Raw genomic sequence first — 19,084 nt, forward strand, 5'->3', positions numbered from 1 at the left:
TATCAACCACCCTGTGAGCCTTATGAACCATACATAGAACCACCCCAATTCAAAAACAATTGCCCCCCTTCATCTTCCAATGACGAGTTGCCTCACTCTGTTAAGACCATGGAAAGCACACTTACCAATCTGACCTCTGCTATACAAGCCCTTATCTCCCAGATTGAATCATCGAATACCTCCAACATTCAACCCTCAAGCTTTACTGCATCACCACCCTCCATGGAAGAGCACCCACATCTATCAATCCAAGAGCAACATGATTGATGCGTGGTAGAAGTTAACCAATTACGAGATTCCAAATAAGAGAATAGCGTTGCACGTATAGCTCTTAACCAGCTAAGATCTACCTCACCAATTTAAAAAGGGTTGTCACAAATTTTAGAAATAAAAATATTGGGAGTATGAGTCCCAGGTCGTCTCCCAACGAGTTGCAGGAAAGAGTGCTAATTTATCAATCAGAAAATTTCCAGAAAGTTTGAGTTGTATAATGAGTAATTAAAAGTGATTGTAAATTAAAGCAATAAAAATAAACTAAGAATAATTATTGATATTGTAAATAAAAGGCCTTGACTGGGGGAATAATTAATTGAAAGTTCTATCCTTGTTGGAATCTTCTCAAGTGTAGTGTAAAGAGGTTGTTGTTTTTACTTGGTTAACCCTTACTAAATAAGTGGAAGTATAGTGAGTGAACTAACTCTTACCCACAAATCCTAGTCCTCTCCCTTGGGGAGGTCTAGCGTTAGTAGGTACGGAATTAGCCAACAACGTCCAATTTAACTAAGCACTTGAGCATTCCAACTCAAGTGTCTCCTCTTAATCAACCCCCATGTCAAGTGGCGAATCTACTCCATTGACATGGAATTAATAATCATAAAAATATAAGAAGACATAATTAAATAAAATAAAATAGAGAATTAAAATTAATTAAAAATAAAAATAACTCTATATATTGATAAATTCAAAATGCAACATACTTAATTGAATAGGGTCAATGAGTAATGAATAAAAGTAAAGGAATAAGGAAACAAACTAAAGTAATGTCTTCAATGGAGGTAATGACTCTCAGCATCTAAAATCCAAGCAAAAGCATAAACTATGAATGTAATGCAAATCTAGATTCAGATCTAAAACTAAGAGTAATCCTAATATCGAGGTATCTGAATGTGTGTGGATGCGTATTGAGTCTCTGCATGTTCCCTAGCTTTAGTCTGTGTTTCTGGGCCGAAACTGGGTCAAAACGCGGCCCGAAATTGCCTCCAATGTATTCTGTTATTTCTGCAGATCGCGCAGGTCACGTGTACGCGTCGCCCACGCATTTGCGTCATTCAGCGATTTTCCTTGTCACACGTTTGCGTCGTCCACGCGTTCGCATCATTCGTGCAGACTCCAATCCATGCATTTGCGTCAGGCACGCGTTTGTGTCGCTGTGATTTATTCATTTCGCGCGTTCGCGTGAGCCATGCGCTCGCGTCAGTGTTCGCTGGTCATCTCCTTAGTTTCTTGTGTTCCTTCCATTTTTGCAAGCTTCCTCTCCATTCTCCAAGCCATTCCTGCCCTATGAAGTCTGAAACACTTAACACATGGATCACGGCATCGAGTGGTATAAAAGAAAGTTAAAATGTACTAATTTAAGGTTTCTAGGAAGCAAGTTTTCAACCATAACAATACTATGAAGGAATTATAAAATTCATGCAATCTATATGAATAAGTAGGTAAAGACTTGATAAAACCACTCAATTAAACACAATATAAATCATAAAATAATGGTTTATCAATGATCCCAATTATGCTACTGACCTAGAACAAGAGAGAAGGGATCGGTTTTGCGAATTCATACTTCACAAGAAGCTAGAGGAGGCCCTAAAGGTAGAGGTAGGAGAGACCCTTGAAGGAAGTTGTCAAGAGATGGAAGTCAACAAGGAGGAGCTGGATTTTGTACTTGAAGATGAAGGAATAGTTGAAAGGAGTTGTCATGGAAAGGAATTCATCAAGGAGGAGTACGATTTTATACTAAAACAACTGGAGAAAGCAGCAATTATTGAAGAGGAAGAAGTGGTTGCAGACTTAGGAGATACTGAACCTCCATGGGAAAGTCCAGTCATAGAGCCTCCTTCCAAGATGTTTGATGTTGAGGAGGGTGTACAACCTCCGAGGTATATCATGGTTGAAGACTTTTGCAGAGGTTGATCAAGAGATGGAGATTAAAGAAGAAGAAGCTTGCAAAGCGGTGGAAGTTGTCAAGGAAGAGCTCAAGGGAATGGAGCTGGAAATCACCTTGCCAAAGTTGTTGGGGACCTCTCCCCCAAAGTCATCACCATCCATTCCTTCATTCAAGTGGGTAAATTTTTCATCTCTAAGCTTAATTAACCCACTTGAATATGCTTTACTTGAGACGGATAGGCAACTTAGAGCTCTTTGTGGCTATAAGAGTAAGAGGGAGATGGTCAGTGGTAAGAGTTGTCATGCATGGTTCAATACGGTTGCACGCTCCAAATTGAAGTACAAGGGTTGGTATAATTCTCAATTGAATGGGTCTAGAAAGTTGTTTGGATATCTCCGTGAGAATTTCGATTGCTCACCACCCAAATGGAAAAATGATGATCAACACAAGGATGGGTGTAAAAGCAAGGTTTGGGACCAGGGAATTCATTCCAGCAATAAACACTCTTGGGGCCTTGTCACTTGCTTTAACCTGCTCGAAGGCTTTATGTGCCTAGTTTGGGACCCCGGAGACTACTGGAATTACAAACACTGGTGGGGATTCCTGGATGAGTTCAAGCACAAGCCTCCATGACAAAGAGCTCACCAAAATGTCTAACTTAAGGACTTTAACTAAAAATGCTAGGTAGGAGACAACCCACCATGGTATGATCATCTCTTTTTATTCTTAGTTCCATTTTATTTTGTTTTTATCAGTATGCATTCATAATTTTTGCATAATCATCTGCATTCTGCATTCTGTATTCTGCATATAAAAAAAAAGGGGGGGGAGAAAAGTGTGTTCCACGCATGCGCGTGAATCACGCACATGCGTCACATGCGACGCTAAACCTTACAGAAAGTTACGCGGGAGATGTGCAGGAAGGGTGCCTTGCGCACGAGCCAACCCACGCGTACGCGTGGGCAACGCGTGCGCGTCACCCGTATTTTTGTCAACCCACGCGTAAGCGTCAGCGACGTGTACGCGTGGATGGAAAATTGGCGTCAATGGGTGATTTGACCGAGAGTTGTGCTACCATGGTGCTGGTATTGTGCATTTAGCACAACCAATGGTCACGTGTACGCATGATCGACGCTTGCGCGTCGATTGGATTTCTACTCAACCACGCGTACGCGTGGGCGACGCTTACGCGTCATTTCGCAGATCCCCTTCTCCTTCTCTCTTTTCTCCCTTCTTATTCTTTCTTCTTCCTTTCTTACATCCTTCTTCTTCATTTCTTTGACTTCTCCTCCTTATTCTCTTTTATTCTATTTTACTTAATTTATTTCTATATTTTCATTCATTGCATTTTAACTGTATGCATGTTTTTATTTTCTTTTATATATTTATTATTTTTTTATTGGTGTTAAATGTTCTTATTCCACTGTTGCATTTCTATTGCTTTCTTTTGGTGCTTCGTGACTTGTTTCCATTGTTGGGTAATATTATTTATAGGTCAATGCTACTCTTTTATGAAACTTGTATTCCTTTTGCATTGATTTGAACTTATATTGTCTTTCATGACCCACTCTCTCTCCCTCATTGTTGCAATTCATGAACTAGTGATATGCCATGTGCTTCTATTATTTTCTCACTTATATGTTGTAGCTACCATATAGTTGAGAACCTTAATATTTGGCACTAGCCCACATATGTTTTATTTCTTTTTATATCTTTGCTTGTGGGTTCTTTCCCTTCCTTTTTTCTCTAGTTTTAGGATGGCCACCAAGAGGGAAAAGGAAAAGTTTCTAACTAGAGCAATAAACAAGTCTGCTGCACAATTTTTGGAGAAAAGCATCAGTGTAGCAACCCGTCCACTTGCACATCTTAGCATGCACCGAGGACGGTGAAATCTTTAAGTGTGGGGAGGTTGATACTGACTTTCGTAGGTCAGCTATTTCCTTCTCAACACCAATGTTTAATTTTCTTTGTTAAATTAATTGTTGCATTTGCATGTTTGATTGCATGTTTGTTTGATTTTGTGCATTTAGCTACTACTTGGTTAAAGTAATAAAATTCTTTTCAAGACACTTTTTATAGTATTTCACTAATTTAAATTGAAAATTTGTGTTAAACTTGTTTGAAGACTGTAAATTGGAACATGAATTATGGCTAAGAACACACAACCTGTGAGAATTTGAGATTAATTACATGGTTACATTATTTAACCATAATATTTTATTCTTGTGTGTTTTCTTCTCTATGATTGCAATCTTTGCTTTGTTCCATTCTATATGTCCATTGTTTAGTATACTTACATGCTTGCATATGATTGAGGCCATCATTTGATTATTATCTCACTTATCCCAAATAGCCTACCCCTTCAATTACCTTTGTTATCCACTTTGAGCCTTTTAATCCCCATTTATTCTATATTTTACCACATCACTAGCCTTAAGCGGAAAAATAATTAAACACCCTAATTGAATCTTTGGTTAGCTTAAGATAGAGATTGTGTGTCAACCAAGTGTGGGAAACTGTGGGAACTTGGGTTAATGGGAATGTATTGTGTTTGTACTTTATTTGAATATTGGGAATTTGGGTGCATACTCATGTGAGACCAGAAAAATTAAAAACCCATGTGCGTTGATATATTATGTTTGCTTTTATGTTTAAAAAAAAATAAAAAAAATAAAAAATAAAAAATAAATAAATAAATAAATAAATAAATAAATAAAACCCAAAAATATTCCATAAATAAATAAATAAATATATATATAAATAAATAAGGGGACAAAATTACCCCAATATTAAGCCAATAAAAAAAATCAATGCATATGTGATACTAATTATAAAAAAAGTTGATACATGAGTATGTGATGCAAAAGTGGGAATTTTGGGTAGCTAGGCATGATTTTAGAGTATATAGAGTGTGTGTGTACGGGCGAGAGCTTAGGTTAGTCAAGGATTCAATTTATAGCTCACTTAGCCATATATATACCCTCACCTTTACCTTAGCCCCATTACAACCTTGAAAAGACCTCATGATGTTTGCATTGGTACATTAAATATTTGTTGATTGGTTAGGTGAAGAACAAAGTTTAGAAAGCATGACTAGAGCAGAGTAGAGTGATTACCCTATACACTTGAGTGATTAGAGTGCATATACACTATCAGTGAGGGTTCAATGCTTAATTCTATGTTCCCTACTTTCATGAGCTGTCTACTTACAAGTCTACTTTTCATTACTGTATGATTTTAATTAGTGATATCCGATTTATGTTTGTCTTGAAGAACTTATTTACTTTTAACCAAGTATACAGAATCATCTTAGCATATAGTTGCATTCATACATAGGTTGCATTTAACGAGTCTTACTTTTCCCTATGTATTCTTTTGATCTCCTTGAGCTTAGCATGAGGACATGCTAATGTTTAAGTGTGGGGATTTTGATAAACCACTATTTTATGGTTTATCTTGTGCTCAATTGAGTGGTTTCATCAAGTCTTTGCACACTTGTTCATACGAATTGCATGGTTTTACAATTCCTTCCTAGTTTTATTCTATGATTGAAACCTTGTTTCCTAAGCCTTTAATTTGTGTATTTTAATTCCCCTTTATACCATTCGATGCCGTGATCTGTGTGTTCAGTGCTTCAGGCTTTGTAAAGCAGGAATGGCTTAGAGGATGGAGACGAAGCTTGCAGAAATGGAAGGAGCACAAGAAATAAAGGATATAACCAGCGAGCATCGACGCGCACGCATGGCTCACGCGTGTGCGCAATCTAGAGATTTTTACATTGACGCGTGTGCGTACCTGACGCGTACGCGTGGATTGGAGTTCTGCTAGATGACGCGTGCGCGTGCTTGACGCGTGCGCGTGACACGCGAAGATGACCAGCGACACGTACGCGTGCTTGACGCGTACGCATGACATGTGCAATCTGCAGAAATCATAGAAAATGCTGAGGGTAATTTTGGGCTGAGTGTGGACCAGTTTTCGGCCCAGAAACACAAACTAGAGCCAGGGAACGAGCAGAGACTCAAGACAGATTCTCATTAGCGTAGTTTAGTTTTTATTAGGATCTTAGAGAGGAATTACCCTTCCTCTAGGTTTTCTGCACTTTCACATATTTTTAGTTTTAGGATTTTGCTTTGGATATTGAGAAGAGTCATTACTTCCGTTGAAGTAGCTATTATTCTAGTTTGTTTTCTTATCCCCTTACTCTTCCATATCCTTAATTTTTGTTCAGAGTTACAATTGGATTGTTTTTAGAATTTATTAATACAAAGGATTATTTTTACTTTTAATTAATTCTCAATTATTGTTTATCATGTCTTCCTTTTATTCTCTTTTTAATTCTGTGCAAGTAATTTTCAGGTTAATGGAGTAGACTCCCAACTTGACTTAGAGGTTGATTAAATGGATACCCTAGAGTTGAAATGCTCAAGTGATTAGTTAAATTGGAAGTTGTTGGCGAATTCTCTATTTACTAACGCTAGTCCTTTCCAAGGGAGAGGACTAGGATTTGCGAATAAGAATTAGCTCAATCACTTGACTTTCCTTTATTTAGTAAGGGTTAACTAAGCGAAAACAACAACCTCTTGATACTACACTTGAGATAATTCCAACAAGGACAGAACTTCCAAATAATCATTCCCCCAGTCAAGGCTTTTTATTTTGAATATACAAATCTCTTTTAATTTTCAGTGCGTTAATTTACAATTATTTATTTCCTATTATTCAACTCTCAAAAATTCTCGGAAAACTCCTGATTAATAAGATAGCACCCTTTTGTCAACTCGTTGGCAGACGACTTGGGATTCATACTCCCAGTATTTTTATTCTAATTTTGTGTCACCCTATCTAAATTGATAAGCGGATTTTAGCTGGTTAAGAACTGTACTTACAATGCTGTTCTCTTATATTATAATTTCTTAATTGGCCAATTTTTGCCCACATCAGTGACACCTGGACCTTCATCTTCTTCAGTTACGGCAGGACCATTTACAGCACCCGCAGCACCTCTTACACAACCACCACCACCAGCACCCCAGCCGACATATCTACTGGTACAACGTCTTTTCCGAGTCATGGATCGTAGTGAGTGCTGCATCATGCGACGCCTTGATCGAGTGGATTAGATGCTTGTAGCACTGGGCGCCGAGATGCTCCCTGATGCCGACCCTTCTTCAGCAGAGGAGGAGGAGCATGAGGAGGAGCAGGCTCAGCCAGAGGCACTCCCACAGACCCAGGCTACCCTAGAGGCGTAGCAGACCTCCGTGGAGCCACAGCCTCAATCCCAGCCGAATGCGACCGTTGACCCTCACCCCGAGTCCAAGCCATAGCATCGAGGACGATGCTTCATTTTAAGTGTGGGGAGGTCACCGTCGTCACCGTTGCTGGATTGCTATTTTGGGTGAACAATTTGGGACATTTATCTTCTATTTTGTGTTACTTTTAGCACTTGCACTTTGTTTTATTTGCAGTTATGGATGTACATATTAGTATTTTGGGATACTTTTGCTTTAGTTTGTTGCATTTTGCATTTTGGATCATTTTAGACATTTGATATCTTTAGTTGGATTTGCTTTATGTAGTTGTTATTTTAGCTTTGTAGTTGTGATTAGAAAAATATTTTGGATTGTTGAAACCCAAGTTTACCCTTTTTACATAAGAAATTTGGTTTGATTGAAAAAGAAGGGATAAACTAAGGAAATTTTAAAATTAAAATTTCTAAATCACAACATTGTATTTAATAATAAGCTTAGTCAAACAATGAAATTCTCCAAAGAACTTATCTATAGGGCACTGATGGGAGGCGAAAATCAGCCAATTAAGAAATCAATATAGAAATACGTTGCGAGTATAGTTCTTAACCAGCAAAAATCCGCTCATCAATTTAGAAAGGTTGTCACAAAATCAGAATAAAAATACTGGGAGTATGAATCCCAGGTCATCTCCCAACGAGTTGACAAAAGGATGCTATCTTATTAATCAGAAGTTTTTCGAGAAATTTTGAGAGTTGAAAGACAGAAAAATAAATAATTGTAAATCAGCGCAATGAAAATTAAAAGAGATTTATATATGCAGAATAAAAAGCCTTGACTGGGGGAATGATTAATTGGAAGTTCTATCTATTGGAGTTAACCCATACTAAATATAGGAAGGTCAAGTGATTGAGCTAACTCTTATTCACAAATCCTAGTCCTCTCCCTTGGGAAGGTCTAGCGTTAGTAAATAGAGAATTAGCCAACAACTTTCAATTTAACTAATCACTTGAGCATTCCAACTCTAGGGTCTCCATTTAATCAACCCCCAAGTCAAGTTGGGAGTCTACTCCATTGACATGAAAATTACTTGCACAGAATTAAAAAGGGAATATAAGGAAGACATGATTGACAATAACTACAAATTAATTAAAAGTAAAAGTAATCCTTTGCATTAAAAAATTATAAAAATAATCCAATTGTAACTCTGAACAAAGATTAAGGATATGGAAGAGTAAGTGAATAAGAAAACAAACTAGAATGATAACTTCAACGGAGGTAATGAATCTTCTCAATATCCAAAGCAAAAGCATAAAACTAGAAATATGTTAATGTAAAAAAAACCTAGAGGAAGAGTAATTTTCTCTCTAGATTCAGATCCAAAACTAAAACTATGCTAATGAGAATGTGTCTTGAGTCTCTGCATGTCCCCTGGCTCTAGTCTGTGTTTCTAGGCCAGAAACTGGGTCAAAACTCAGCCCAAAATTGCCTCCAGCATTTTTTGTTATTTCTGCAGATTGCGCATGTCATGCGTGCGCGTCAGTCACACGTACGTGTCACTGGTCATCTTCGTGTGTCACGCTTACGCATCATGCAAGCGCACGCGTCATCTTGCAGAACTCCAATCCATGCGTATGCATAAGGTATGCACACGCATCGCTGTGAGAATCTCCAGATCACGAGCATGCGTGAGCTATGCGTCTGCGTCACTCTTCGCTGATTGTCTCCTTTATTTCTTGTGCTCCTTCCATTTTTGCAAGCTTCCTCTCAATCCTCTAGGCTATTCCTGCCCTACAAAGCCTGATAACACTGAACACACAAATCACGGCATCGAATGGCAGAAAGAAGATCTAAAGTACACAAATTAAAGGCTTTAGGAAGCAAGTTTTCAACCATAAAATAAAACTAGGAAGGAATTATAAAACTATGCAATTCGTATGAATAAGTGTGCAAAGACTTGATGAAACCACTCAATTGAGCACAAGATAAACCATAAAATAGTGGTTTATCAAACTCCCCACACCTAAACATTAGCATGTCCTCATGCTAAACTCAAGGAGATCAAAAGACTAAATAAGGGAAAGTAAGACTCATGAAATGCAACCTATGTATGAATGCAACTATATGCTAAGATGATTCTGTATACTTAGTTAAAAGTAAATAAGTTCTTCAAGACAAACGTAAATTAGACATCACTAATTTAAATCATATAGTAAATACAAGTAGACTCGTAAGTAGATAGCTCATGAAAGTAGGGAACATAGAATTAAGCAATGAACCCTCATTGGTAGTGTATGTGCACTCTAATCACTCAAGTGTATAGGGTAATCCACTCTAGTCTTTTCTAGTCATACTTTCTAAACTTTGTTCTTCACATAACCAATCAACAAATATTTAATGTACTAATACAAACATCATGAGGTCTTTTCAGGGTTGTAATGGGGCTAAGGCAAAGGTGATGATATATGTATGGCCAAGTGAGCTATAAATTGAATCCTTGACTAACCTAAGCTCTCACCTATACACACACTCTATATACTTCTAAAATCATGCCTAGCTACCCGAAATTCCCACTTTTGCATATTTCACATACTCATGTACCAAATTTTATTTTAATTTTTATCACATATGCATTGATCTTTTATTAACTTAAGATTAGGGTAATTTGTCCCCTTATTTATTTATTTATTTATTTATTTATTTATTTATTGTAAGTAAAAATATAAACGTAAACGTAACACATCAATGCACATGAATTTTTAATTTTTCTGGTCTCACATGAGTAGGTACCCAAATTCCTAATATTTTATCATAACACATTCCCTATTAACCCATGTTCCCACAGTTTTCCCACACTTAGTTGATACATAATCTCTATCTTAATCTAACCAAAGATTCAATTGGGATAATTAATTGTTTTTCTGCTTAAGGCTAGTGATGTGGTAAAATATAGAACAAATGGGGATTAAAAGGCTCAAGGTGGCTAACAAAGGTAAATAGAGGGGTAGGTTATTTGGGATAAGTGAGCTAATAATCAAATAATGACCTCAATCATATGCATGCATATAAACACAATAAACATTGGATGTATAGAAAAGAACAAAGTAAAGATTACAATTATAGAGAAGAAAACACACAAGAATAAAATATCATGATTAGATGATGTAACCATACAATTAGGCTCAAAAATCTCACTGGGTTGTGTGTTCTTAGCTATAATTCATGTTCCAATTTACAGTCTTCAAACAAATTCAACAAAATTTTTTTTTTAAATTAGTGAAACATTATAAAATAATATCTTGAAAAGAAATTTATTATTTTAACCAAGAAAACATACATGCAAACAATTATACAATCTATTCTATCTAACAAAAGAAAAATAACCTATTGGTGTTAAGAAAAAGAGATTACCTCCGGAAGTCAGGTATTGACCGACCTCCCCACACTTAAAGCTTGGCACCATCCTCGATGCCATCAGTCAGGAACAAAGGGGGGTTGGTAGCAGCATCTCCACAGTCGGGATTGACATGGCTTCCTGTGCTGGTGGATGAAGTGGAGTCTGGAGTGTCTGGTTCTTCTTCAGGTGGGTGGTTGTCAACAATCAGCTCCTTGAGGTATGTAAATTGGCGCTTGTTACGGTGCTCTATTTGCTTTGCCTGCCGGTCAAGCCGGTCCAACCTCTGAAGTATCTATAGGAGCAGCTGATTTGTTGAAGGTGCTTGTGATGTGGAAGGAGAAGGAATATCTCCAGCCGGGTCTGTGGTCCAGCTGATAGTGGCTGCTGGAGGTCTGATGTACTTCCCATTGGGGACAATCTAATCATCCCGCGATCTGTAAGTGTCCCATGGCGTGCCGAAGGTGTCTTGGTAGATTGAGAGGCTGGTCTGTAAGGATACACCAGAGGAGAACAGCCATATCTGCAGTGAAAGAGGACTCGTGACTGCTCGGAAAGATGTAATGTGGCATAATCTGTGCCAATACTCGAGCCTCCAAGGTGAGTGCTGAAGGCAATATGCCCTTAGGTCGGGATCAATGGTATCCATAGATCCATCTGCTACCAGGTTGTGCTATAACTCTGAGGATAGTGTCCCAGTCAAATTGGTATGTCGGGCGCTTGAAGGAGGCTTCTTGATATGTGTCCAATCCTTCTGGAGCAGGGGGAAGATCTAAAGCTCACTGAATGGCCTCTTCGGAAATAAGGACTTGCTTCTGACGGACATAGACAGACTGCAGGGATGGCATGTGAAAATTGGAGTAGAATTCAACTACCCATGAAAGGTTAACCTGCCGTGGCTGTCTCCGTAAGAATCCCCATTGTCTGTGCTCAATCCGGGGTTCTACAAAATCAACAATGTGGGTCGGGAGGATGAGTAGGTGCTCATTGTTATTGTTCCACTCAGCCAAGATGGGGAACATCTGGTCACAGTAGCGGTTAGTGAACCGCGCAGTGTCCCTTGCTGGAAAGACTTTCTCTTTTTCATCGACCTTGATGATCCTCTTGACTCACTTTGTGGATGGCTTGACGGATATTGAGGATGGTTCCGCAGCAAGCGCTCTTTTTATTCCTCTCCTTGCCGGTGGTTTGGGAGTAGCTTTCTATTTACCTTTCTTGGTGGCCATCCTGAAAAGGGAAAAAGGAAGTAACATGTAAAGCCAAGGGTTAAAGCAAGAAAGAGGGCAGTACAAGTGATAATTAATGCCAAGGTAAAGAAGAATGTCGTTAACACGTGGTCGCAACTACATGTGATAAGTTCATCAATGGAAATATAGCAAGTGTATATTATGGCAAGTAGATGCAAGATGTTTATTAGCATGCCGGCAAAGGCATGAGTAGCATAGATCAAGCATCAATAGCTGAAATGTATTATCAATTGTAACAAACTAACAATCACATTTGTATTGATAATTAAATTCAATTAATAAAATATTGAAAGGCTTTTGTGAAAAACAGGCATTAGAGTAGAAGGATAGAATAATTAAAAATGCATAATGCCATACGGGCTTTTTCACAAACACTTAGTATGCATGGTAAATATATTATTGAAAGTATTAAAGTTGAACATGCAAACAACCTAAAAATAATTATTGATAATTGTTAAATAACTCCTTAATAATCCATAAGCAATTATAGAAGAAAACAATCACCCAATTGGATTTCTAACACCAAGTAAAATAATGCAAAAATAAATAAATAATAAGAAGATGAGAAAGAAAAATAGAAAGAAAGAACCTTGAAAAGAGGGTGACAAAGAGATGTAATGGAGAATGTGAGGTGAAGAAAATATGATGGAAGGGGGAAGAGAAAGAAAAGAATAAAGAAAGAAGAAGGAGAAAAAAATGGAGAATAAAGAAGAAAGAAGAGAAAGAAAGGAGAGAGAAAGAAGAAAGAAGAAAGAAGAAACAAATTAGGATTGGAAAAGAAAAGATAAGAAAAGTGGCGGCGCAGGGATCTGGTAGTGTTGCGCGGGTGACACACACGCGTACTCCACGCGTACGAGTGGGTTGCGCAAATGGGGAGGCGACGCATAGGCGTCGGTCACGCGTACGCGTGACCGTGTTTATGCTACTCGCGCGAAGGCAGCCTTGCGCCCGCACAACTCTCTGTTTGTATCGAGATGTGTGCCAAAATAACATATGACGCGTGCGCGTCATTGATGCCAAGGCATCTTGGCCAGTTTCACTGACCTTTTTCATTACTATTTTAGGGTAGTTTCATGCATTTTCTTAGTAAATAAGCAAGTTTTAGGTGAATATACACTTACATCTTGATTCAAGCAAACATTGTGAACTTTACATGATTTCGTGAGAATTATGCATGAATTGAATGATAAAATGGATGATGCATGATCTCATGACTTGAAACAAAGCTTTGATGCACCTTGTTTGTTTAATTTCAGGACAAAGGAAGCAAAGAAGAGCCACGTTAGCAGCCATGTTAGTTTCACTAACGTGACCACTAACGTGGAATGGGAGCTAGCTTGCAACGTTAGTGGTAAAGTTATCACCAACAACGCCTTCGAAAGCCATCATAACACACGTTAGTTACCACGTTAGTTACATTAACGTGGGAACTAACGTGGAAGGAAAAAGAAGCTCCAACGGTAGTGGTAAAAGTAAACACCACTAACGTTCCAAAAGGCCACACATAGCCACATTAAGAGTCATGTTAATCTAATTAACATGAACTCTAACGTGGAATAAGAAGAGATCGCCAACGTTAGTGACACTCACCTTTGTCACTAACGCTGGATCAGACCATGATTGTCTACGTTAGTGGTCACGTTAAGACCACTAACGTGAATGGTAACGTGGAGCAAGGGATGATATGCCAACATTAGTGACACTAACCTTTGTCACTAACGTTGGAGATGGCAACCACACCCACGTTAGTGGTCACGTTAATTCCATTAACGTGAAGCACTAACGTGGAAGGAAGGGGCGTTTTGAAGCGTTAGTGACAAAAGTAAGTGTCACTAACGCTCTCGAGCTTTGGCATGCCCACGTTAAGGGCCACGTTAGTTACACTAACGTGGATCATTAACATGGGAAAGAGGGACAAGGAGCAGCGTTATTTGTAAAAGTAAGTGTCAATAACACTTGCGAAGGGCTAAGAGGCTACGTTAGTGGTCACTTTAGTACCACTAACGTTGAAGTTAACGTGGATCAACTAGTTTGGAAAGTTAGTGACAAAGTTATCGTCACTAACGCTTTTGAACCCAAGTTTACACTTAACGTTAACGCCACTAACGTCCTAACTAACTTCCCACCATGCCTAACTCACATTCTTTCTGCAAGCAAAGCTGAGCCCACTGAAGACTGTAACTGCTTCAACTAAAGATCAAGGGCCCATATCCAAGACTTGAACAGCTAACTAGAAGATCAGAAGAGTAGTATATATAGGGATAGTTTTGAATTAAAAAAGGATCTGGAGGGGAAATTTAGAAAGCTACACTTTGTATATTTTACCTTCTCTGCAATTTCTAGTTTATTTTCAGAATTTACTCTTCTCTATCATCTTCTAAGATGGTGGGATTCAGTCTTCTTTGGGGTTGACGGATAGGTCTTGCTCCCTCTTCTAAGAATATTATATGCTCACAAACTTGAGGGTTGATGCCTACTATATCCGCCAAGCTCCACCCAATTGCTTTCTTGTGTCTTCTCAACACACTGAGCAGCTGCTCCTCCTGTTGGGAAGTGAGTTCTCTTGCATTGATAACTGGGAGCTTCTGATTATTCTCAAGGTAGGTATACTTGAGGTGGGGTGAAAGGGGCTTTAATTTTAATATCTGCTCATGGCTGGGCTCTGGATCATCTGGAGCTAGTGTTAATGGCAAAGTGTCCTCGTTGTGTTCAGAGGGTGTCCCCACACTTGGACCTTTCTCCATGTGCCTCTCTTCTACTTCTTCTTGGTGAACTGCAGCTACAGTTTCATCAATGATGTCGCACTGAAAGATGGAATGATCTTTCAGAGGGTCCTTCATAGCTTCATTCAAATTGAACTTTGAAGTCTCCAAGAATGTCCTTCCAAGTAGGATTGGTGATGGTCTTCCTGAGTCATTAGGGGGAATTTCCAAGATATTGAAGTCTATGAGAAATGTGAGCCCCTTAATGCTTACCAGTACGTCTTCAGCAATTCTAACCACAATGATGATGCTTTTATCTGCTAAAACAAAACGAGATACCGACCTTTTTAAGAGAGGAAGCCTTAAAGCATCATATATAGAAAATGGCATAATCCTCACGCACGCTCCTAAATCACACATGTAGTCAGAGAATATTACACCCCCAATGGTACAGTTAACCATGCATAGACCTGGATCACTACATTTTTCAGGTATACCTTCCATTAAAGCAGATATAGAACTACCTAAAGGAATAGTTTCTAATTTATTAATTTTATCTTTATGTATGCATAAATCGTTCAGAAACTTTGCATCTTTATGTACTTATTGGATAACATCAAAAATGGGAACAGTTACCTCAACCTTTTTAAAGATTTCTACAATTTTGGGATCAAGTTCCATCTGTTTCTTGGACTTCCTTGCAAGGTGTGGAAATGGAATAGGAATGGCGCCACTTGCTGCTTCTGCATCCTTTGGTGCTCCATTCATTGGCTGTGCTACTTCTTCTTCAACCATGTCTTGTACTTCCTCTTCCTCTTTAGCATCTTCCACTTCAACTATGTCTTTAACTGGGGCATGTTCTTGCGGGCTTGGCTCCTCCTGATTCCTCTCTTGCAGTGTGGTTCTGGACCTCAAGGTGATCGCATTGATGCCACCCTTGGGGTTGGGTAAGGGTTGAGAAGGAATTCCATTGGAGCTTGAGGCTGATTATTGGAAGTATTCATTGATCCAATCTGTAAGGCAAGAGCTTGTACAGCAGAGGTCAGACCATTCAAGGTGGAGCTAAGTGTGTTCTCCATGGTCTTTTGTCTTTGCTCAATAGACTGAAGCATTTCGTCATGAGAAGAAGAATAAGGGTAACTGATCTGAGAGGCCTGCTGTTGGTTGTTCTGAGGTGCTTGGGACTGCCTTAAGTGAGGTGCTTTGTAGAGCTGGTTTTGGTTCTGCTATCTGTTGTTGTTATTCCACCTCTGATTTCCATTGTTGTCTCTGCCTCCTCTATTGTAGTTGTCCCTCCAACCATGGATGGAATTATCCCTCCATCCCTGGTTGGAATGGTCTCTCCATCCCTGGTTGGAGTTGTCTTGCCAACCTTGGTTGTAGTTCTTACCTTGGTTGTAATTGCCACCTTGTTGATTGTACCCTTGATTCGGGCGGTCATAGAAATTGTGAGTAGCTGCCAAGGTATTATTTTCTTGTTGCAGCTGTGGATACTCGTCACTATAATGAGCGTAATCAGCACATATTCTGCATGCTCTTTGAGGAACCAACTGTTGACTTTGTTGTGGTGGGGGAAGCTGAGGTTGTTGTTGATTCAGCTGCATCTGCTTCAGTAGGTTTGTCATCTCACATATAGCCTGTGTGAAAGCAATAGTCTCACTACTAGAGGAAACTTCTGCAACAGCCTTAGGGTGGTTGTTTCTGTGCCTGTGATTCCGAGTGGACTCAGTTAGGTCGCTGATCAGTTGCCACGCTTCATCTGCGGTCTTGTACTTTTTCAGGGAACCATTACTTGTACCATCTAATGTAGTCTTATCTCGAGGCTTTATGCCTTGAGTGAAGTAGCTGATCAATACCAACTTGTCAATCAGGTGATGGGGGCATGCGTCTAGAAGATTCTTGAAGCGTTCCCAGTACCCATAGAGAGTCTCTGATTCACCTTGAATGATGTGGGAAATCTCTTTTCTCAGTCTATCTATCACTTCAGCTGGGAAGTATTTTTCCAGGAATTCTTTCCTGAGTGTATCCCAGTTGGTAACAGTCGCTTCAGGTTGAGTGTAATACCACTCCCTCGCCTTTCTCTCAAGAGAAAACGGAAAGGCGGTTAGCAGAATAGAAGTTTCATCTGCACCATGACGCCTAACAGCAGAACAGGCTGTCTGAAAATCCCTGAGGTGCTTGATAGGCTCTTGAGCAGGTAAGCTATGAAACTTGGGCATTAAGTTGATTAGCGCAGTCTTCAGTTTAAAATCTGCAGCCAGATTTGGGTGACATACTTGATACGGTTGCAGAGTAAATTCTGGGGCTCCTGCCTCCTGGAAGTGATCCTCCTGGGTGCTGCCATGTTATCTGCACGTAAATCAACCGAATTAGTAGTAGAGGAGCTTGTTTCTCCCTCAGATGGCGGTTCAGATTCGCCTTCATAAGAGACTAGTAAATTGATAACAACCACTTCACCACCCTCAGAGACTAACCGACGCCGAGCTTGCCTAATACGTTAAAGAGTTCTTTCAATTTCAAGATCAAATGCGGCTAAACTCGGATCTGGTAGTGAACGCATCATTCAATGAGAGAAACATATAGCTCATGGTAATAAAATAAAATAAAATATGCAAATAAATTAAATTAAAAATATTTACATCAACTAATAATTTAGCACGCTATTGCAACTCCCCGGCAACAGCGCCAAAAATTCATGGGAGGCGAAAATCAGCCAATTAAGAAATCAATATAGAAATACGTTGCGAGTATAGTTCTTAACCAGCAAAAATTCGCTCATCAATTTAGAAAGGTTGTCACAAAATTAGAAAAAAAATACTGGGAGTATGAATCCCAGGTCATCTCCCAACGAGTTGACAAAAGGGTGCTATCTTATTGATCAGGAGTTTTCCGAGAAATTTTGAGAGTTGAAAGACAGAAAAATAAATAATTTTAAATCAGCGCAATGAAAGTTAAAAGAGATTTATATGCAGAATAAAAAGCCTTGACTGGGGGAATGATTAATTGGAAGTTCTATCCTTGTTGGAGTTCTCTCAAGTGTAGTGTAAAGAGGTTGTTGTTTTCACTTAGTTAACCCTTACTAAATAAAGGAAAGTCAAGTGATTGAGCTAACTCTTATTCGCAAATCCTAGTCCTCTCCCTTGGGAAGGTCTAGCGTTAGTAAATAGAGAATTAGCCAACAACTTCCAATTTAACTAATCACTTGAGCATTCCAACTCTAGGGTCTCCATTTAATTAACCCCCAAGTCAAGTTGGAAGTCTACTCCATTGACATGAAAATTACTTGCACAGAATTAAAAAGGGAATAGAAGAAAGACATGATAGACAATAACTACAAATTAATTAAAAGTAAAAGTAATCCTTTGCATTAATAAATTCTAAAAGCAATCCAATTGTAACTCTGAACAAAGATTAAGGATATGGAAGAGTAAGGGAATAAGAAAACAAACTAGAATGATAACTTCAACGGAGGTAATGACTCTTCTCAATATCCAAAGCAAAAGCATAAAACTAGAAATATGTGAATGTAAAGAAAACCTAGAGGAAGAGTAATTTTCTCTCTATATTCATATCCAAAACTAAAACTATGCTAATAAGAATGTGTCTTGAGTCTCTGCATGTCCCCTGGCTCTAGTCTGTATTGCTGGGCCAGAAACTGGGTCAAAACTCGGCCCGAAATCGCCCCCAGTGTTTTCTGTTATTCCTGCAGATCGCGCATGTCATGCGTACGCGTCATGCATGTGCACGCGTCATCTTGCAGAACTCCAATCCACGCGTACACGTCAGGTACGCGCACGCGTCGCTGTGAGAATCTCCAAATCACGCGCACGCGTGAGCTATGCGTGCGCGTCGCTCCTCGCTGATTGTCTTCTTTATTTCTTGTGCTCCTTCCATTTTTGCAAGCTTCCTCTCTATCCTTTAAGCTATTCCTACCCTACAAAGCCTGAAAACACTGAACACACGGATCACGGCATCGAATGGTAGAAAGGGGATCTAAAGTACACAAATTAAAGGCTTTAGGAAGCAAGTTTTCTACCATAAAACAAAACTAGGAAGGAATTATAAAACTATGCAATTCGTATGAATAAGTGTGCAAAGACTTGATGAAACCACTCAATTTAGCACAAGATAAACCATAAAATAGTGGTTTATCAGGCACCACCCCAATTGATTGAAAATTTTTGTGGAACTTGCTTGAATTATATATTTTATGGAGCATGTTTTTGAGCTAAGAACACAAGCTTGTGAGTTTTGAGCCTAATTGTGTGGTTACATCTTATAACCATATATCTTCCTTCTTGTGTGCATTACCCTCTTTCTATGATTGT

This window comes from Arachis hypogaea, chromosome 15 (assembly GCF_003086295.3).
Source record: "Arachis hypogaea cultivar Tifrunner chromosome 15, arahy.Tifrunner.gnm2.J5K5, whole genome shotgun sequence".
NCBI lineage: Eukaryota > Viridiplantae > Streptophyta > Magnoliopsida > Fabales > Fabaceae > Arachis > Arachis hypogaea.